Source organism: Mus musculus, chromosome 11, assembly GCF_000001635.26.
Source record: "Mus musculus strain C57BL/6J chromosome 11, GRCm38.p6 C57BL/6J".
NCBI lineage: Eukaryota > Metazoa > Chordata > Mammalia > Rodentia > Muridae > Mus > Mus musculus.
The window spans coordinates 41131593-41147446 of record NC_000077.6 but is presented as its reverse complement, the minus strand read 5'-3'; the positions used below and the strand labels follow the sequence as shown (position 1 = coordinate 41147446).

The following is a 15854-nucleotide window of genomic DNA, read 5'->3' as shown; positions in this document are numbered from 1 at the left end:
TAGGCCCTGGCATAGCCTCACAAGAGACAGCCATATCAGGGTCCTTTCAGCAAAATCTTGCTAGTGTATGCAATGGTGTCAGCGTTTGGAGGCTGATTATGGGATGGGTCCCTGGGTATGGCTGTCTCCAGATGGTCCATCCTTCTGTCTCAGCTCCAATCTTTGTCTCTGTAACTCCTTCCTTGGGTGACTCCAACTGACCAAATAAACTACTACAAGCATCACTGTTTGTTAAGAAATGTCCGTATGTAATGTTTAATATTTTTGTTAGACATTCATCCTATAAGATTGCTTTCAATCTCTATTTTTGCTCCTTTCAGAAAATGATTACTAGAACACAAATGCATTACTCTGTGTCCGGAGAATGGGAAAATGCACAGCTTCACATTACAGCATTCAGTTAGTTTGTCAAAGTTTGTTATGTGGGACATTCCAGGCAAATAAGGTTGATTGTTACATTATTCTCTTAAAGGAATGTTGAAGAGGCAGATTACACAGTAAAATACCAGTCCTCAGTTACATAAAGTACATTATTAACTCAACTCTAAGGTCCAGAAAAGTTCTAATCTCTTAGGATATAAGAGGTTTTCTTCATAATGCATTGCCACTGATAGGTTGTCTACTTATCCATCACTGTTAAACTATGATACATAGCCAATTACGGACTGTCTTCCAAGTGAGCCAAGACATTTTCTAATACAATGAAATCCCATCAATTAATTTTTATTAGGTATACAATGTACCAGGAATTTTTTTCAAAATACAGTAGTAAGTAAGAAAACAGACCTTTGCTCCACTGTGTGCATAAAAGAAAATTGTAAATTCCATATTACTGTGCAATGATATAAGCACTTTAGAGCAAAATAAATCAAGATGTGATATAGAAATGCCATAATGAGAAAACTCTTAGTTTCAAATATAGTAAAATATTGGAAGCCTTTGTCAAGATGGTAATGTATAAGTAACAACCTAAAAGAAGACAGTTATGAGTCTCTTGTGTAGCCAAGAAGAAAAAACATATACTGCACAGAGGAAACAATAAGACAAAATCAAGAATACAGCAAGGTACCCTTGACCAGTGCCTCCTTACCAGCCCCCTTTGTCTTTCATTGAAAAGGATGCATGTGTTATGAACTATGTCAGCCTCCTTTCAAAAGCCTGGAAGGTCTTGAATATTTAGGGAGGTCCTCATTGCACGCTGTTGCACGTTGAGACCTGAGTCCTGTATATATGGCAAACTACTCAGAATGACAACATGATCTGATCTAAATAATGTTCAGATAAACATCATATCCAGATGCACACTCACTACTTCTTCATTCTTAAAACAAAAAACACTTTTGAATAATGATACTAAATCGCAATCACACAAGGTGGCCTATACAGCAGACACCATTATCAACTGACTAGTCACAACAGCCCCGTGCTTGATTACTTTTAACAGCATTTCTTTTCTACACATTGAAAGAGTCCTGTGTTTTCATTTTGTGCTAACCACCACAGGTCACGTGGCCAGCCTGCACGCTGACCACCATAATCAACTGGGATCATTGTATGAATTCATGCAACTCAATGAGCCTGAAGCTTTAACCCATTCGGGATTTAGAGGTGTCTCAAAATTCATTGTTTTGTTTTTTCCATTCCCTCAAGGGCAAAGAAACATAAACTATGTCCTTCCCCTGAATGCTTTTGGAGATTTAACTCTAGACTTCCTGAGGACAGTCTTGCTGCTTGAGAATGAAAACACCACTTAAAGCAAATGGAGAAACAGGAAAGATGCCCGATACCATCTCATGAGCACATGTGAGCAGCCGTGATTCTTCTTCATCTGTCTCCTTTTTATTACACCAGGCAGGCCAGTATCCTAGTTGTTCAAAGCAATTTGAGCTACACTTCTATTACTTATAACAAAATCATCACTGCCACTAGAAATCTCTTGCTTGTCCACTTTTAATGTGGCCTCAGTGCTCTGACTATAGACAAACGTGGCCTTTATGCATATGGCATATTGTCTTCAGACCCCTTCCCAACTTTCCCCTCTCCTTTCATCCTATGGAACACACCCCTTCTCTGTTTTGACTGCCATAATGTTCCTATCCACACCTTCCAATTTATACCTTGTGTTTCCTATCCATACCTCTACCTAGAGATCATGTCACCTTATTTACTGCTGCCACAATGCTGTTCATGTCCTTCAATATCCAGATGACATGTGCTTTCTCGATACAGATCTCTCTGTCATCAAAATCACTTTCTTCATCTTCACTTCATTAAAACATTATTTCAAATATACATTTGATTAATAAAATTGCTTACTCATACCTTTAACTAAATTAAGCATACTTCAAAATTTTCATTGAATTGTTTAGAGCCTGGAGTAGATTATACTTCATACTAATTATTCAAAATTATAGAATAATTGAATTACAGAGGCCTAGTGATTAACGAAGAAAAATATTCAAAACATTCAAAAGGGGAGCAGGAACCTCATATTATGAGGTGCTGCTTTTAACATTAAAAGCATTCTTGCATGCTTGCTTGTGTCAAAACATAATAAACAATATTAAAATATCACATTATACACTGATGGCTCTCATGCCCTTAAAGCCGGAGAGTGCACTGGGCACTGAAGCATAGAACTAGTAGGCAAACCAGGAACTCTATACAAACTTCCTGGATGGAAGGGGAATACTGACAGTGTCCACATAGATTCATACTTGTGATCAAGAGTCACACAAACATCATGTAGTCATCATGTTAATATCTAACTAGTAACTTTGATATGCTACGTATTAGGCAATGTCCTAGGTACAGAAATACAATCTGGAAGAAAAAAAAACTACACAAACCTATGAAGCATCTTCTGAAGTTCCAGAAGCAGTAAATTTATAGAATAGAATGGTGGTGTTTTTTAGAGATTAGTGGAGAGCTCATGAAGATAGTCTTGAGATTGAGAAAGTCAACCATGTGTGTAAGAGAAACTATAAAAGGGGAAATAAGGCTGAAGTGTGGAGAAAGGGGGAGTAGAAAGCTGTAAGACCTGAGAGATAAGATAGAGGCCAGATTATATGGGTCATTAGGGCTCTATGAAGAAACTGGAGCCTTTCAGCAAAGCAATCAAAAGTCACTGAAAGGAGACAGTATTGGAGTTCCTTTCTACTTGTGGATTATGCTCAGTGGACCAGAGCAATGGGGACATTGTCTTGTTCATTGTTATATGATTAGGGGAAAACACAGAAGTACTGGAAATGGTCCCTAACACTTTGGGAATCCTCCTGGGGCATCTATGTGTAATGTTTAGAATGATGAATCTGAAGCTCATAGGAGGGTCTGCTGTGGACATGCTAACAAAGGGTTGCCCCATAGAATTGAGGAGTGAAACCTGAATACACTTACGATTTCGTGAAAGGATAAATTGGAGTGAGGAGAAACCCATACACATAGTCCCTTGTTAACAGTTAAGTGTTGTGTATAACCGCAAGTCAATACATCTTTTGAACTGTCTATAAATATACATAAGACATTCTTTTTTTTAAAACCTCTGTAATTATTAGTTTATTAGTATCATCCAGGACTCATGTTCAGTATTCCTCCTCAAATTACATTAACAACGCAAATGTAAAGAACCCAAGTCAAAATTATATAACAGCACTCCATCACAAAAGCGTGTGAAATTACAAGAACGCTATTTAAAACACTGGCACTTTAAGAGAACGATAATCTCAAAAAAAAATCCACAAAATTGCCAAATTGTTCCCTAAACTAAGCAGATTAAACATGATTAATGAATGAGTTTGGGTTTTATAAAGAAAAAGCAAATGTATTGGACAAATGGTATGTACTAATATGCAAAGTTTATCCTCTTGTATCTGATTCATAAAGGGACAAGCCACAGTATAGGAAAATATACCCTTCATTTTAAATGTGGCATAATTTTAAAAGCTGGCTCAAGTAATTAAAAATACCTTTAAACAGTCAAGTTTCCTGAGCAATCCATATCTAGATAGAAGGGCAAAGGCGTTACAGCCAGCGTTCTTGTGATAGCCTTCGCTGGGACTAAGGTCAACAAATAGTACAGCAGTCTTGTATTTTAAGCTCACACTTTTGGGGATACATTCTCAGGTCTTCTTTAGTAGGGGAAACTGCAAAATATAACTGTCATTACACAGTAATGGCGGTTAAAGGAGAGTCCTCGTGTAAGGATTAGAAGGTACTTTTCCATCAGTCCTTCAAGGACAGACGTTCAGATTGCTTGATCCTAATAGTCCCACGGTGTGACAGTATTGATCACTCTTTGCTTTGCCAAGTAGGTTATATAATATCTCTTATCCAACTATCACGATTTAGGAGATTCTTCAACTATGGATGAAAATGTTACCCTACCACAATGGCAGGGCATGTGGACAAAAGCTCTCTTCCAGCTAACTAGATGAAAGATAACACACTAATAATCCATGTGACGCAAAATGGGCAAAGCAAAAGACTAGCTTCCCCTCGAGAAGAAAACTTTCAGACCTATGAAAAGGACAACAATACTAATAAAAAAAATTGTATTTACTTAGAAGCATTCAGAATGTCAACAAAACAGCCGCAATTTTTTTTTTGCAATTACAGAGTGGTATTCAGTTAACAGAACAACAATTATCTTCGTATAAGCTGCATCAGACAACTGAAGATGAAAAAAATAAAACCCAAAAAGAAAACCAAAAGAAAAAAAAAAACCAAACAAAAAACCAAACTACTGTCCTCATATATAACTAATTTGTGCTGTGCACCAACAAGAACCTGCTTTAAATTTCCATGACAATTTACAACCCCCAGACTGTACCAGGCAAGGTTAGTGGCTATTGAAAATACCACCAGGACAGGGCTATCTAAAGACACATTCGGTAGTGTGTTAACTATACAAAAAAAGACACTGTACAGTTTAAAAACAAATCTTACACAGCCTTACATTTCAATTTTTTTCTTTAAAAGGAGTGAGTTGTGTACAGGGAGGTTAAATGCTTTATAGACAAGAAAAAAAAAACTGTGCTAGAACCAACTTATTCATCATCATCATCTTCTTCATCTCCGTCTTCCTCCTCTTCCTCATCCTCTTCATCCTCCTCATCATCTTCCTCTTCCTTCTTTTTCTTGCTCTTTTCAGCCTTGACCACCCCCTTTTTCGCTGCATCAGGTTTTCCTTTAGCTCTGTAGGCAGCAATATCCTTCTCATACTTCTCCTTCAGCTTGGCAGCTTTCTTCTCATAGGGCTGCTTGTCATCTGCTGCAGTGTTGTTTCACATCTCTCCTAGTTTCTTTGCAACATCAAATGGATAAGCCAGGATGCTCGCCTTTGATTTTGGGGCGGTACTCAGAACAGAACAAGAAGAAGGCCGAAGGAGGCCTCTTGGGTGCATTGGGGTCCTTGAACTTCTTTTTGGTCTCCTCTTGGGGGGGGGGGGGATGTAGGTTTTCATTTCCCTTTCATAACGAGCCTTGTCAGCCTTTGCCATATCTTCACATTTCCCCTTTTCTTTAGCTGACATGGTCTTCCACCTCTCTGAGTACTTCTTGGAGAACTCTGAGAAGTTGACAGAAGCATCCGGGTGCTTCTTCTTGTGCTCCTCCCGGCAAGTTTGCACAAAGAATGCATATGAGGACATTTTGCCTCTCGGCTTCTTAGGATCTCCTTTGCCCATGTTTAGTTGATTTTCCTCCGCGAGGCACAGAGTCACCCAGTGCCCGTCCGGCTCGCGCTTGCCCCGGCGCTGTCTCTATGGAGCTCAATGTACTGCAATGGCTGTTCATAAGACATTCTTATACACATGAATTGGAAGGATGGGAGCTTAGTTTTGCTTTGTTTTGTTTATATTTTTATGTTGTCGTGACTTATCAAATTCCATGAGTTAATTTTGTCTCTCCCAGGCATCATTCTCGTCTCAACACACATGCATCAGTGGCTCTACACTGTTAAGATCTGTGCTAAATGTTATCACAGATGGAACTCTAATGAATAAGAAAACTACTCAACGATGCAGCCAAATCACTTTCTTTAGCTTCTAAATTTTCTAAAATGCACAGTTAATTACTTAGTAGACCATAATAGTCATAAAATTAAATAGAAAACAGCCACACAGTTGTCAATAGAAAAAAAAATCCCCAGACAAAACAACTGCTTATTTGTCTGTCAGTAAAGCAGAGAAAAAAAGGAAGCCCAATCTATTTCTAAAGAGCTTTAAAAGCCAACAACAGAACATATATCAAACATCAAATGGACAATCTATATGATAACTAAACGTATCTATATATAGAGAGAGAAATATTTCATCTCTGAAATCCAGAAAACCAATTGTGAGTGATAATTATAGAGTTGACAACAAAACTGAATATCGGGAGATTGTCATGTTAAAATTTAGTCTAGAGTTTTCTTGAATATTTATTAAACCTTGCTGACTGCTTCTCCTTCTCTGCTTGGCTTATCCAGACATCATTGCCCACCACGCCAGAATAGAAAGCACTAAGCTCCTCCAGGCAGGGCAGCTGTGCAGATACAGGGTCAGATTCCATGACAGGACAAACAGCCTTCTCTAAGATGTTCTCAGTGAAACAGCTCTCTTTTATTGGAAATAACAAGGGCTATATAAACCTTGGGGAGTAGATAAGGATTTGGGGGGAGAATGTACGTCATTGGCTGGTGATAAAGTGCAGGGAATGCTTCATTTGCATGAAGAGGAATTCCAAATGGTTGCTGTACAAGTCCTTATAGGGAGAGAGGACTTTAAACCTGCAATTTGACCACCAGACCACCTGACTATCTCATGGGTGACAGAAGGAGATGTTGTAAAACCTATGTGAGCTGGGACTTGCAAGTCCAGAGCAAGGAGGAAGACAGTCCTGTTCCTGTAAGTCTTGTGACAAAAATTTCAGGGTGATTTTCAAGGTTTGGACAAATCTCCACTTCATTCTTACTTTAGACTGGCTTCCCCAGTTGCAGTCCCCACAGAACCTCAAGTGTTACTGAGAAGATTTAAAACAAACAGACAACAACAACACTAAAAGGAATAACAAAGAGCTGGTAACACCAGGACTGATGTGTATGTTGGACCATAGTGTTAATCATAGCTCCATACATATACATATACATATACATATACATATACATATACATATACATATACATATACATATACATATACATATACATATACATATACATATACATATACATATACATATACATCATATACATACACACACACACACACACACACACACACACATATACAATGAGTTCCACTCATTAAATTGAATCTCTGCCCTATCATGTATGTTAACTTGAGTTTATGAATCTAGAAAAGCAGTAAGGTTGAATATGAAGCTTGTAGTTGGATGTGACAGAGGGAACACTGCTTGACGATGATGATCATGATGATGATGATATCAACAAAGAATTGTGTTTCCCAGTTATTCAAGAGGCCTAAAGGACAACAACAAAAATACCCCAAACACAAAAGTGTGCTCAAAGAGTTGTATCCAAGGATGAATCTATGAGTGGCATTTAACTCTGTCTTCACACTGCTTTAAAAACAATACTCATATGATGTGCTCAGACTTATTGTATGTTGGAAACATGGCTCGGGCACTAAGCAGGCTCACTCTTCTTGCAAAGGACTTGGGTTCAGTTTTCTGTACTCATATAGGGCAAAACTGCCTCTAACTTCAGATCTAAGGGGATGCAATACTCTCTTCTGCACCTCTCAGGAACCTGTATGCATGTGGTACATATACAAGTATAGTTTAAATTAATATAATTTATTAATATAATACATCATAAATAAATATATTGTATACACATTAATATGTAAGCATAATAATAAATTAATGTGATATAATTAATATAATTAATTAAGACTATTTTTTAAATCTAAAATTAAATGACTATGTTTCTTTAAATTGTTTACTAATATTTATATGTGTGTGTGTGTGTGTGTGTGTGTGTGTGTGTGTGTGTGTGTGTGTGTGCATGTTTGTCTGCTTGTAGATACTTGCTGCCCCAGGAAACAGATGTCTGGAAGAATGGAGGGGGAATGAGTGGGGGAGTGGGGGAGCACCCTTTCTGAGGCAAAGTGGAGGGGAGAAGGGGTAAAGAACTCTGGGAAGGGAAACCAGTAGGGGGCAACATTTTGAATGTAAATAAACAAAATAATGAATTAAAAATTAAAAAATATTCTTGTTCACTAATTGTTGGACCCCATTTTGGCCCTGGTTTGGCCTTGAGGACACATGGAAGCCTGGCTAGGGTTTCTGGAACCTTATGGGAGAGCCTAAGCCTGGCTCAAGATTTGAGACTTGTCTCAGTCACTTCGATATTGGGATGAGTCAGCAAGACCTTTTTTGGCCCTGTCTCTGCCCTGCTGCTACTGATGTAGAGCTTTGGCCCTGTCAGTCACTCTATACCCTCTGTCACCCTTTCCTGCCTCCTATGTCACCTCACCCCACCAAAAATCTCCCTCCCTATGTTCCAAACTTATATACACGAGAGACTGATGCCATAAAGTTGAGTTCATGCTTTGAAAGACTCCCAGTCCAGGTGTGTTTCTTTTGGATCTTTGACACTTGCCATCCTGCTAAGCACCGGCGAGACCCCAGTGGGAACAGGACCTCTCTCCTCTCCCCTGGACCTGCCGGGAAGGAACCTGCAACTAATGATTAAAAACAAACAAACAAACAAACAAAAAAAAAAAGACATTTGCCTCTCCTCTGAGGTACATCTCCTCCATTCGGACTTCTCCACTAGATCATTTCAAACTCAAATTTTGACTGCAATGTTCTCCATCTAGACTTGTTCTTCCTTTGCTCTCCTCATGCCACTAAAGTGCCTTCAGTCTGCCAGTTTCTTGAGTCAGAAGCATGGGACTCATTTCACCTCTTCATATCCCACATAAAATTTATCAGCATAAAACCCACTATCATCAAGTATGAAATATATATATGCTATGGTTGAAGGGCAGCCTCTGCCTCCCTCCTGCTCTCCACCAAACTTACCATCACAGTCACTGGTCACCAGTGCTCAGTGCTAAAGCTGTGACACTGTGGTCCTTCTCATTTTAGTGCCTTCATACATGTTGATCTATTTCGTGTGTGTGTGTGTGTGTGTGTGTGTGTGTGTGTGTGTGTGTGTGTATTCCAATTTTCTTACAAGAGTCTTTTCAGGACCATCCAGCATAAAGAGAAATAGTATACTTTCTCAAATGATTGCAAGAGCCAAATACATATTTTCTTCATAGTCAGACATAGTTAGACACAGCTGACTTTTTTATAACAGGTTGCATGCTTTTTGTTTGTTTGTTTGGTTTGGTTTGGTTTGGTTTGGTTTGGTTTGGTTTTCCAGACGGGGTTTCTTTGTGTAGCCCTGGCTGTCCTGGAGCTCACTCTGTAGACCAGGCTGGCCTCAAACTCAGAAATCCACCTGCCTCTGTCTCCCAAGTGCTGGGATTAAAGGTGTGTGCCACCACACCTGTTGGTTGCATACTTCTTGAAGGCTAGGCTTTGTTCTTTTAACTAACTTGCAATCAGTGGCTGTATACTGCAAGAACTCAAGAAGTATTTGTTGGATAAATAAATAAATAAATAAATAAATGGTGCTAAAATATGATAGGTTTGGTTTGGTTTGGTTTGGTTTGGTTTGGTTTGGTTTGGTTTGGTTTTTGTCATTTGAAAGGCACTAATCAGAGTGTTCCAATGGTGCCTCTAATTTTACAACTCTTCTTGGAATATAATTTTATGCTTTTTTCCTAAGGAATGTTGTATTAATCATTAATGTGCATGCCATATTTACTTTAAAATAATAAAAATATAAGATTTTTTTCCTGAAAGTTTGTTGTACTTATTCATTAAGAAAGGTAAGGGCTGGCAAGATGGCTCTGTTGGTAAAGTTCAATCAAACATAAAGTCCTGGCCTAAGATCTCTAACACTGGTATAATTGTTATGACATCCAGTATATGACTTCAACTTCAGTGATAGTGGATAGAGACAGGTTAATCCTGGGGGCTTCTTGACCGGACAGTTAAAGACCCTATCTCCAAATTAAAACATGTAAATGATCGAGGAGGACATCCTCATGTCAACTGCCTCGTCATACAGATGAGTACACCCATGCACACTTGTGCACAAGTATATGTAATATAACACACACACACACACCAAGAAAGAAGAGAGAGAAAAGGCTGAAGGCTCAAGTACTTCTAATCTTTCTCAGTCACTACCTTTCTATTTTTTTTCCTAAGGAAACAATTATTCCCAGAAGCCTCATAATCAGACATCTCCAAAGTTGACTAAATGCCTCACCACATCTAAATCCTTTCTGACCTAGAAGTTTTTATCAGCTGTTACAGCGAAAACATTTTGAAAATCAGGGTACATGGAATGCCTTTCTAGAGAAGACTTAAATTCTAATTCAAGAACCTCTCAATTGTAGAGCCAGAAGGCATCTTGAGAGAACATCTCACCCTGCCTCTTTATCAGATGCCTCAAGTACTGTTGCATCTGGATGTCTAGCAGACTAATCTGCTAAGGCTTTGCGGGCAACATAACAAACTGGAAAGATGTACCCAACACAGAACAGTCATTAATAAGTTTCAAATTTAATGTCAAGGACCAACATTAAAGAACAAAAATACAGGTTTTAGAAAACAAGTAAAAAGTAAGAAACCTTAAATTCATTTTAGTTTATATTGATGGATGTCTGTAATAGTTTAAAACAAGTTTAAAAAACACAATTTAGACGAATATTGTCTGAAATATCTGTAAAACAGATGCTTTACCAAGGTATCCAATATCTCATCTGACTTAACTACCTTGTGCAAATGTCTTCCTGTTCTGTTGTTGTTGTTCGTAGTAATTTCTTGTAATATTTTTAAGTTTGGTTATGTTATCTACATTTGGTTCTGGGTCCTTCAACTTGACACTAGAGAAAAATAAGTCATTTCAAGGTAGTGAGAATGAGTAAGCATGTAGCATTAAGAAATGATTAGATAAATACAAAATACTACAGTTTCAAGGAAGCTAAAAGAACAATTTGATATGACCTATGAATCCTACTTCCTATTGTTAATGGAAAAGAATTGAAAATCAAATGCTTAATAGGAGCTACTTTGGGGTTCCTTACTCTTTATCTAAAGCTCCCTACTCCATGGCATGTGCCTGCCTTGTGGTGGATCTCCATGCCAGATTAACTCAATGGAGATGGCTTTTTCCCTTTCTCTTCTCAGTTCTCCTGCCTGCTAGCCCACCTCTTTAAAACTACTAAAATTGCCACTGAATGTGTGTGCATGTGTTTGTGTATATGTGTGTAACTGTATGTCCATATGTTTATGTGTATAGATAGATGGAAGAATAGATAGATAGATGATAGATAGATAGATAGATAGATAGATAGATAGATAGATAGATGATAGATCACTCTTGTGTTCATTGAACTGCTAGTCACAATAGCTAATGGAAACTGCCTGATGTTTTACTGGATAAAGAAATTGTGTATGTGTGTGTGTGTGTGTATGTGTGTGTGTGTGTGTGTACATACACAATGGAATATTATACAGCCTTAGAAAATAAGTAATATCTGCACTGTGCAATAACATTAATGAACCTTGAGAATATCATTCTAAGTGATATAAGTTGAGTCACAGATAAACATATAATGTTTCATCCCACTCACATGAGGTACATGAAGACATAAAATTCAAAAAGAAAGAGTCAAATACTCTTTATACTTCTGGAAGAGTATAATGAGAGAGTCAGCAATAGGGACTTGCTGATTAATGGATCAAGTATTTTAATCATAAAGTAAGCATATTCTGGGACTGTATTGTACAATGTTGTATCTATAGCTAATAATGCAGTATTGGAAATTGTACAGTTAAAAAATAAACTATTAAGGTATAATTTAGGTTAATTGTTCTTAGCACAATAAGATTTTTAATAATCTAAACAGGATATAAATAATACTAGTTGCGTAAACGCTGTCTTCAAAGACAAGATTATTATCTAAGAAACCCATTATCATATGAATTTCATTCTTCTGAATTCATGAAAGACTTCTTCTGTCTTTGGGAAAAAAACTAGAATTTTTTTCTTAAAGGTAAACTTAACAACTCCTGGAAACAGTAGCATCCCACTGTAATGTCATTAGAATCTAGACAATTACTAGGTATGAAACTGAAATAAATAATCATCAATATAGCTAAGCAGACAGAATATGCAGTTAGAAATGGTGGTGGGAATTATTGCCCAACACAGCACTCTTACTGAATGGTTGATTTGGTCACTAAGCTTCCTAAATTGAAATGCATGAAATAAAAGTACATGACACCATTGCATACACTAGCAAGATTTTCCTGAAAGGACCCAGATTTAGCTGTCTCTTGTGAGACTAGGCCGTGGCCTCGCTAACACATAAGTGGATGCTCACAGTCAGCTATTGGATGGATCACAGGGCCCCCAATGGAGGAGCTAGAGAAAGTACTCAAGGAGCTAAAGGGATCTGCAACCCTATAGGTGGAACAACATTATGAACTAACCAGTACCCCGGAGCTCTTGACTCTAGCTGCATATGTATCAAAAGATGGCCTAGTCGGCCATCACTGGAAAGAGAGGCCCATTGGACACGCAAACTTTATATGCCCCAGTACAGGGGAATGCCAGGGCCAAAAAATGGGAATGAGTGGGTAGGGAAGTTGGGGGGAGGGTATGGGGGACTTTTGGGATAGCATTCTAAATGTAATTGAGGAAAATTCGTAATAATAAAAAATATTTTAAAAAAAAAAGTACCTCTTCTCAAGTTCCTAGTCTGATGGCTCAGTCACTTAGGGTGTTTTTCACTAAGTCTGATGAGTTCAGTCCTCTGAACCTATATTGGTAGAAGGAAAGAATGAACATCCAGTTATCCTCTGATAGTCACTGAAGAATAAAAATTTTTACTGAACTCTTCTTCACCCCAGAGCCCGACCCCTCCCATCTAGAGATTGTTCCCGGAACACTCCTGAACTCTTCACCCCAGAATGCATTTCTGAACTCCTCATCCTAGAGTTCGAACCCTCCCAACTAAAAACTGTTCCAAGAACATTTTTGAGATAAGGGCCTCCTGGAACAACCTCAAAATGAACCGGGTACATTGCCAAATGATAGGACATGACCCCTTAGTTACGTAGATTCCCTTGGCAGAACCCCTTGTCCCTTGGCAGAACCCCCTAGTGATGTAAACTTGTACTTTCCCTGCCCAGCTCTCCCCCCTTTGAGTTTTACTATATAAGCCTGTGAAAAATTTTGGCTGGCCGTCGATTCTCCTCTACACCACTAGGTGCATGAGTTTCGACCCCAGAGCTCTGGTCTATGTTCCATGTGCTTTCTTGCTGTTGTTCTATTAAATCTTGCCTTCTACATTTTGAGTACGGTCTCAGTGTCTTCTTGGGTCCGCGGCTGTCCCAGGGCTTGAGTGAGGGTCTCCCTTCGGGGGTCTTTCATTTTGGTGCATGGGCCGGGAATCAGCGCGACCACCCAGAGGTCCTAGACCCACTTAGAGGTAAGATTCTTTGTTCTGTATTGGTCTGATGTCTGTGTTCTGTTTCTAAGTTTGGTGCAATCGCAGTTTCGGTTTTGCGGACGCTCAGTGAGACCGCGCTCCGAGAGGGAACGCGGGGTGGATAAGGATAGACGTGTCCAGGTGTCCACCGTCCGTTCACCCTGGGAGACGTCTCAGGAGGAACAGGGGAGGACCAGGGACGCCTGGTGGACCCCTTTGGAGGCCAAGAGACCATTTGGGGTTGCGAGATCGTGGGTTTGAGTCCCACCTCGCGTTTTGTTGCGAGATCGTGGGTTTGAGTCCCACCTCGCGCCTTGTTGCGAGACCGTGGGTTTGAGTCCCACCTCGCGTTTGGTCACGGGATCATGGGTTCGAGTCCCACCTCGTGCAGAGGGTCTCAATCAGCCGGCCTTAGAGAGGCCATCTGATTCTTTGAGTTGCTTGTGGTCGACGCAGAGTCGCCGCCGTTTCTGGTTTCTTTTTTGTCTTAGTCTCGTGTCCGCTCTTGTTGTGACTACTGTTTTTCTAGAAATGGGACAATCTGTGTCCACTCCCCTTTCTCTGACTCTGGAGCATTGGAAGGAGGTGCGGGTCAGAGCCCACAACCAGTCGGTGGAGGTCAGAAAGGGTCCGTGGCAGACCTTTTGCGCCTCCGAGTGGCCAACGTTTGGAGTGGGCTGGCCACCTGAGGGTGCTTTTGACTTGTCACTAATCGCCGCCGTCAGGCGAATTGTTTTTCAGGAGGAAGGGGGTCACCCTGATCAGATCCCCTACATTGTGACCTGGCAGAATCTCGTCCAATTCCCACCTCCATGGGTCAAGCCTTGGACCCCAAACTCTTCGAAGCTGACGGTAGCGGTTGCCCAGTCTGATGCAGCCGGAAAGTCCGGCCCATCAGCACCCCCCAAGATCTATCCAGAGATTGACGACCTCCTCTGGATGGACTCCCAACCTCCCCCTTACCCCTTGCCCCAACAGCCGCCTGCAGCTGCCCCACCACAGGGACCAGTAGCGAGAGGGGCTCAGGGACCGGCGGGGGGGACTCGGAGTCGCCGAGGCCGAAGCCCGGGGGAGGAAGGGGGGCCAGACTCAACAGTTGCCTTGCCACTCAGAGCACATGTAGGAGGGCCAGCACCAGGACCTAATGATCTCATTCCTTTACAGTATTGGCCTTTTTCCTCTTCTGATTTATACAATTAGAAAACTAACCACCCTCCCTTCTCAGAGAACCTCTCTGGACTTACTGGGCTCCTTGAGTCACTTATGTTCTCCCATCAACCCATTTGGGATGATTGTCAGCAGCTTTTGCAGGTTCTTTTTACCACAGAAGAAAGAGAAAGAATCCTGATGGAGGCGAGAAAAAATGTTCTGGGAGAGGACGGCACACCCACTGCCCTCCCTAACCTCGTTGACGAGGCTTTTCCCTTGAACCACCCCAACTGGGACTACAACACCGCGGAAGGTAGGGGACGCCTCCTTGTCTATCGCCGGACTCTAGTGGCAGGTCTCAGAGGAGCCGCTAGACGGCCCACCAATTTGGCTAAGGTAAGAGAGGTCTTGCAGGGGCAGACTGAACCACCCTCAGTCTTCCTTGAGCGTCTAATGGAGGCATATAGGAAATACACCCCTTTTGACCCCTTGTCAGAGGGGCAGAGAGCCGCTGTAGCCATGGCCTTCATTGGTCAGTCCGCTCCCGACATTAAGAAAAAGCTGCAAAGGCTGGAGGGGCTCCAAGATCATACGCTCCAAGATTTAGTAAAAGAAGCAGAGAAAGTCTATCATAAGAGGGAAACAGAAGAAGAGAGGCAGGAGAGAGAGAAGAAGGAAATGGAGGAGAGGGAAAATAGACGGGATCGCCGTCAGGAGAGAAATCTGAGTAAAATTTTGGCCGCAGTTGTGAATGATAGACAGTCAGGAAAAGGTAAAATAGGGCTCCTGGGCAACAGGGAAGTGAAACCGCCAGGTGGCAGAAAGATACCACTGGAAAAAGACCAATGTGCCTATTGATCAAATCTTTCTCTGACTTGTCACTTTCAATTAGATACTACATTCAAATACGGGTGTTTCCTTTTACTTTACCTTCAAGTTTTGGGATTAAAGGTGTGTACTAAAGGTTTGTCTGTATTCCTGCCTGAGGGATTAAAGGTGTGTGCTAAGGGCTGAGCCACACCACAGTTTTTTCAATAAATATCAGGGTTCACAGTGTGATGGAGTATCCGGCAGCAATATAAAGTATTCAAAGTAATAATTTACTAGTTGAAAAGAGACCCGTAGTTGTCAGGAGTTAAA

The 15854-nt window shown here is 40.5% G+C and overlaps 1 pseudogene; it reads right to left on the bottom strand.

Moving 5' to 3' along the window:
* Hmgb1-ps1 (high mobility group box 1, pseudogene 1) lies at positions 3465-5789 on the bottom strand (annotated as a pseudogene).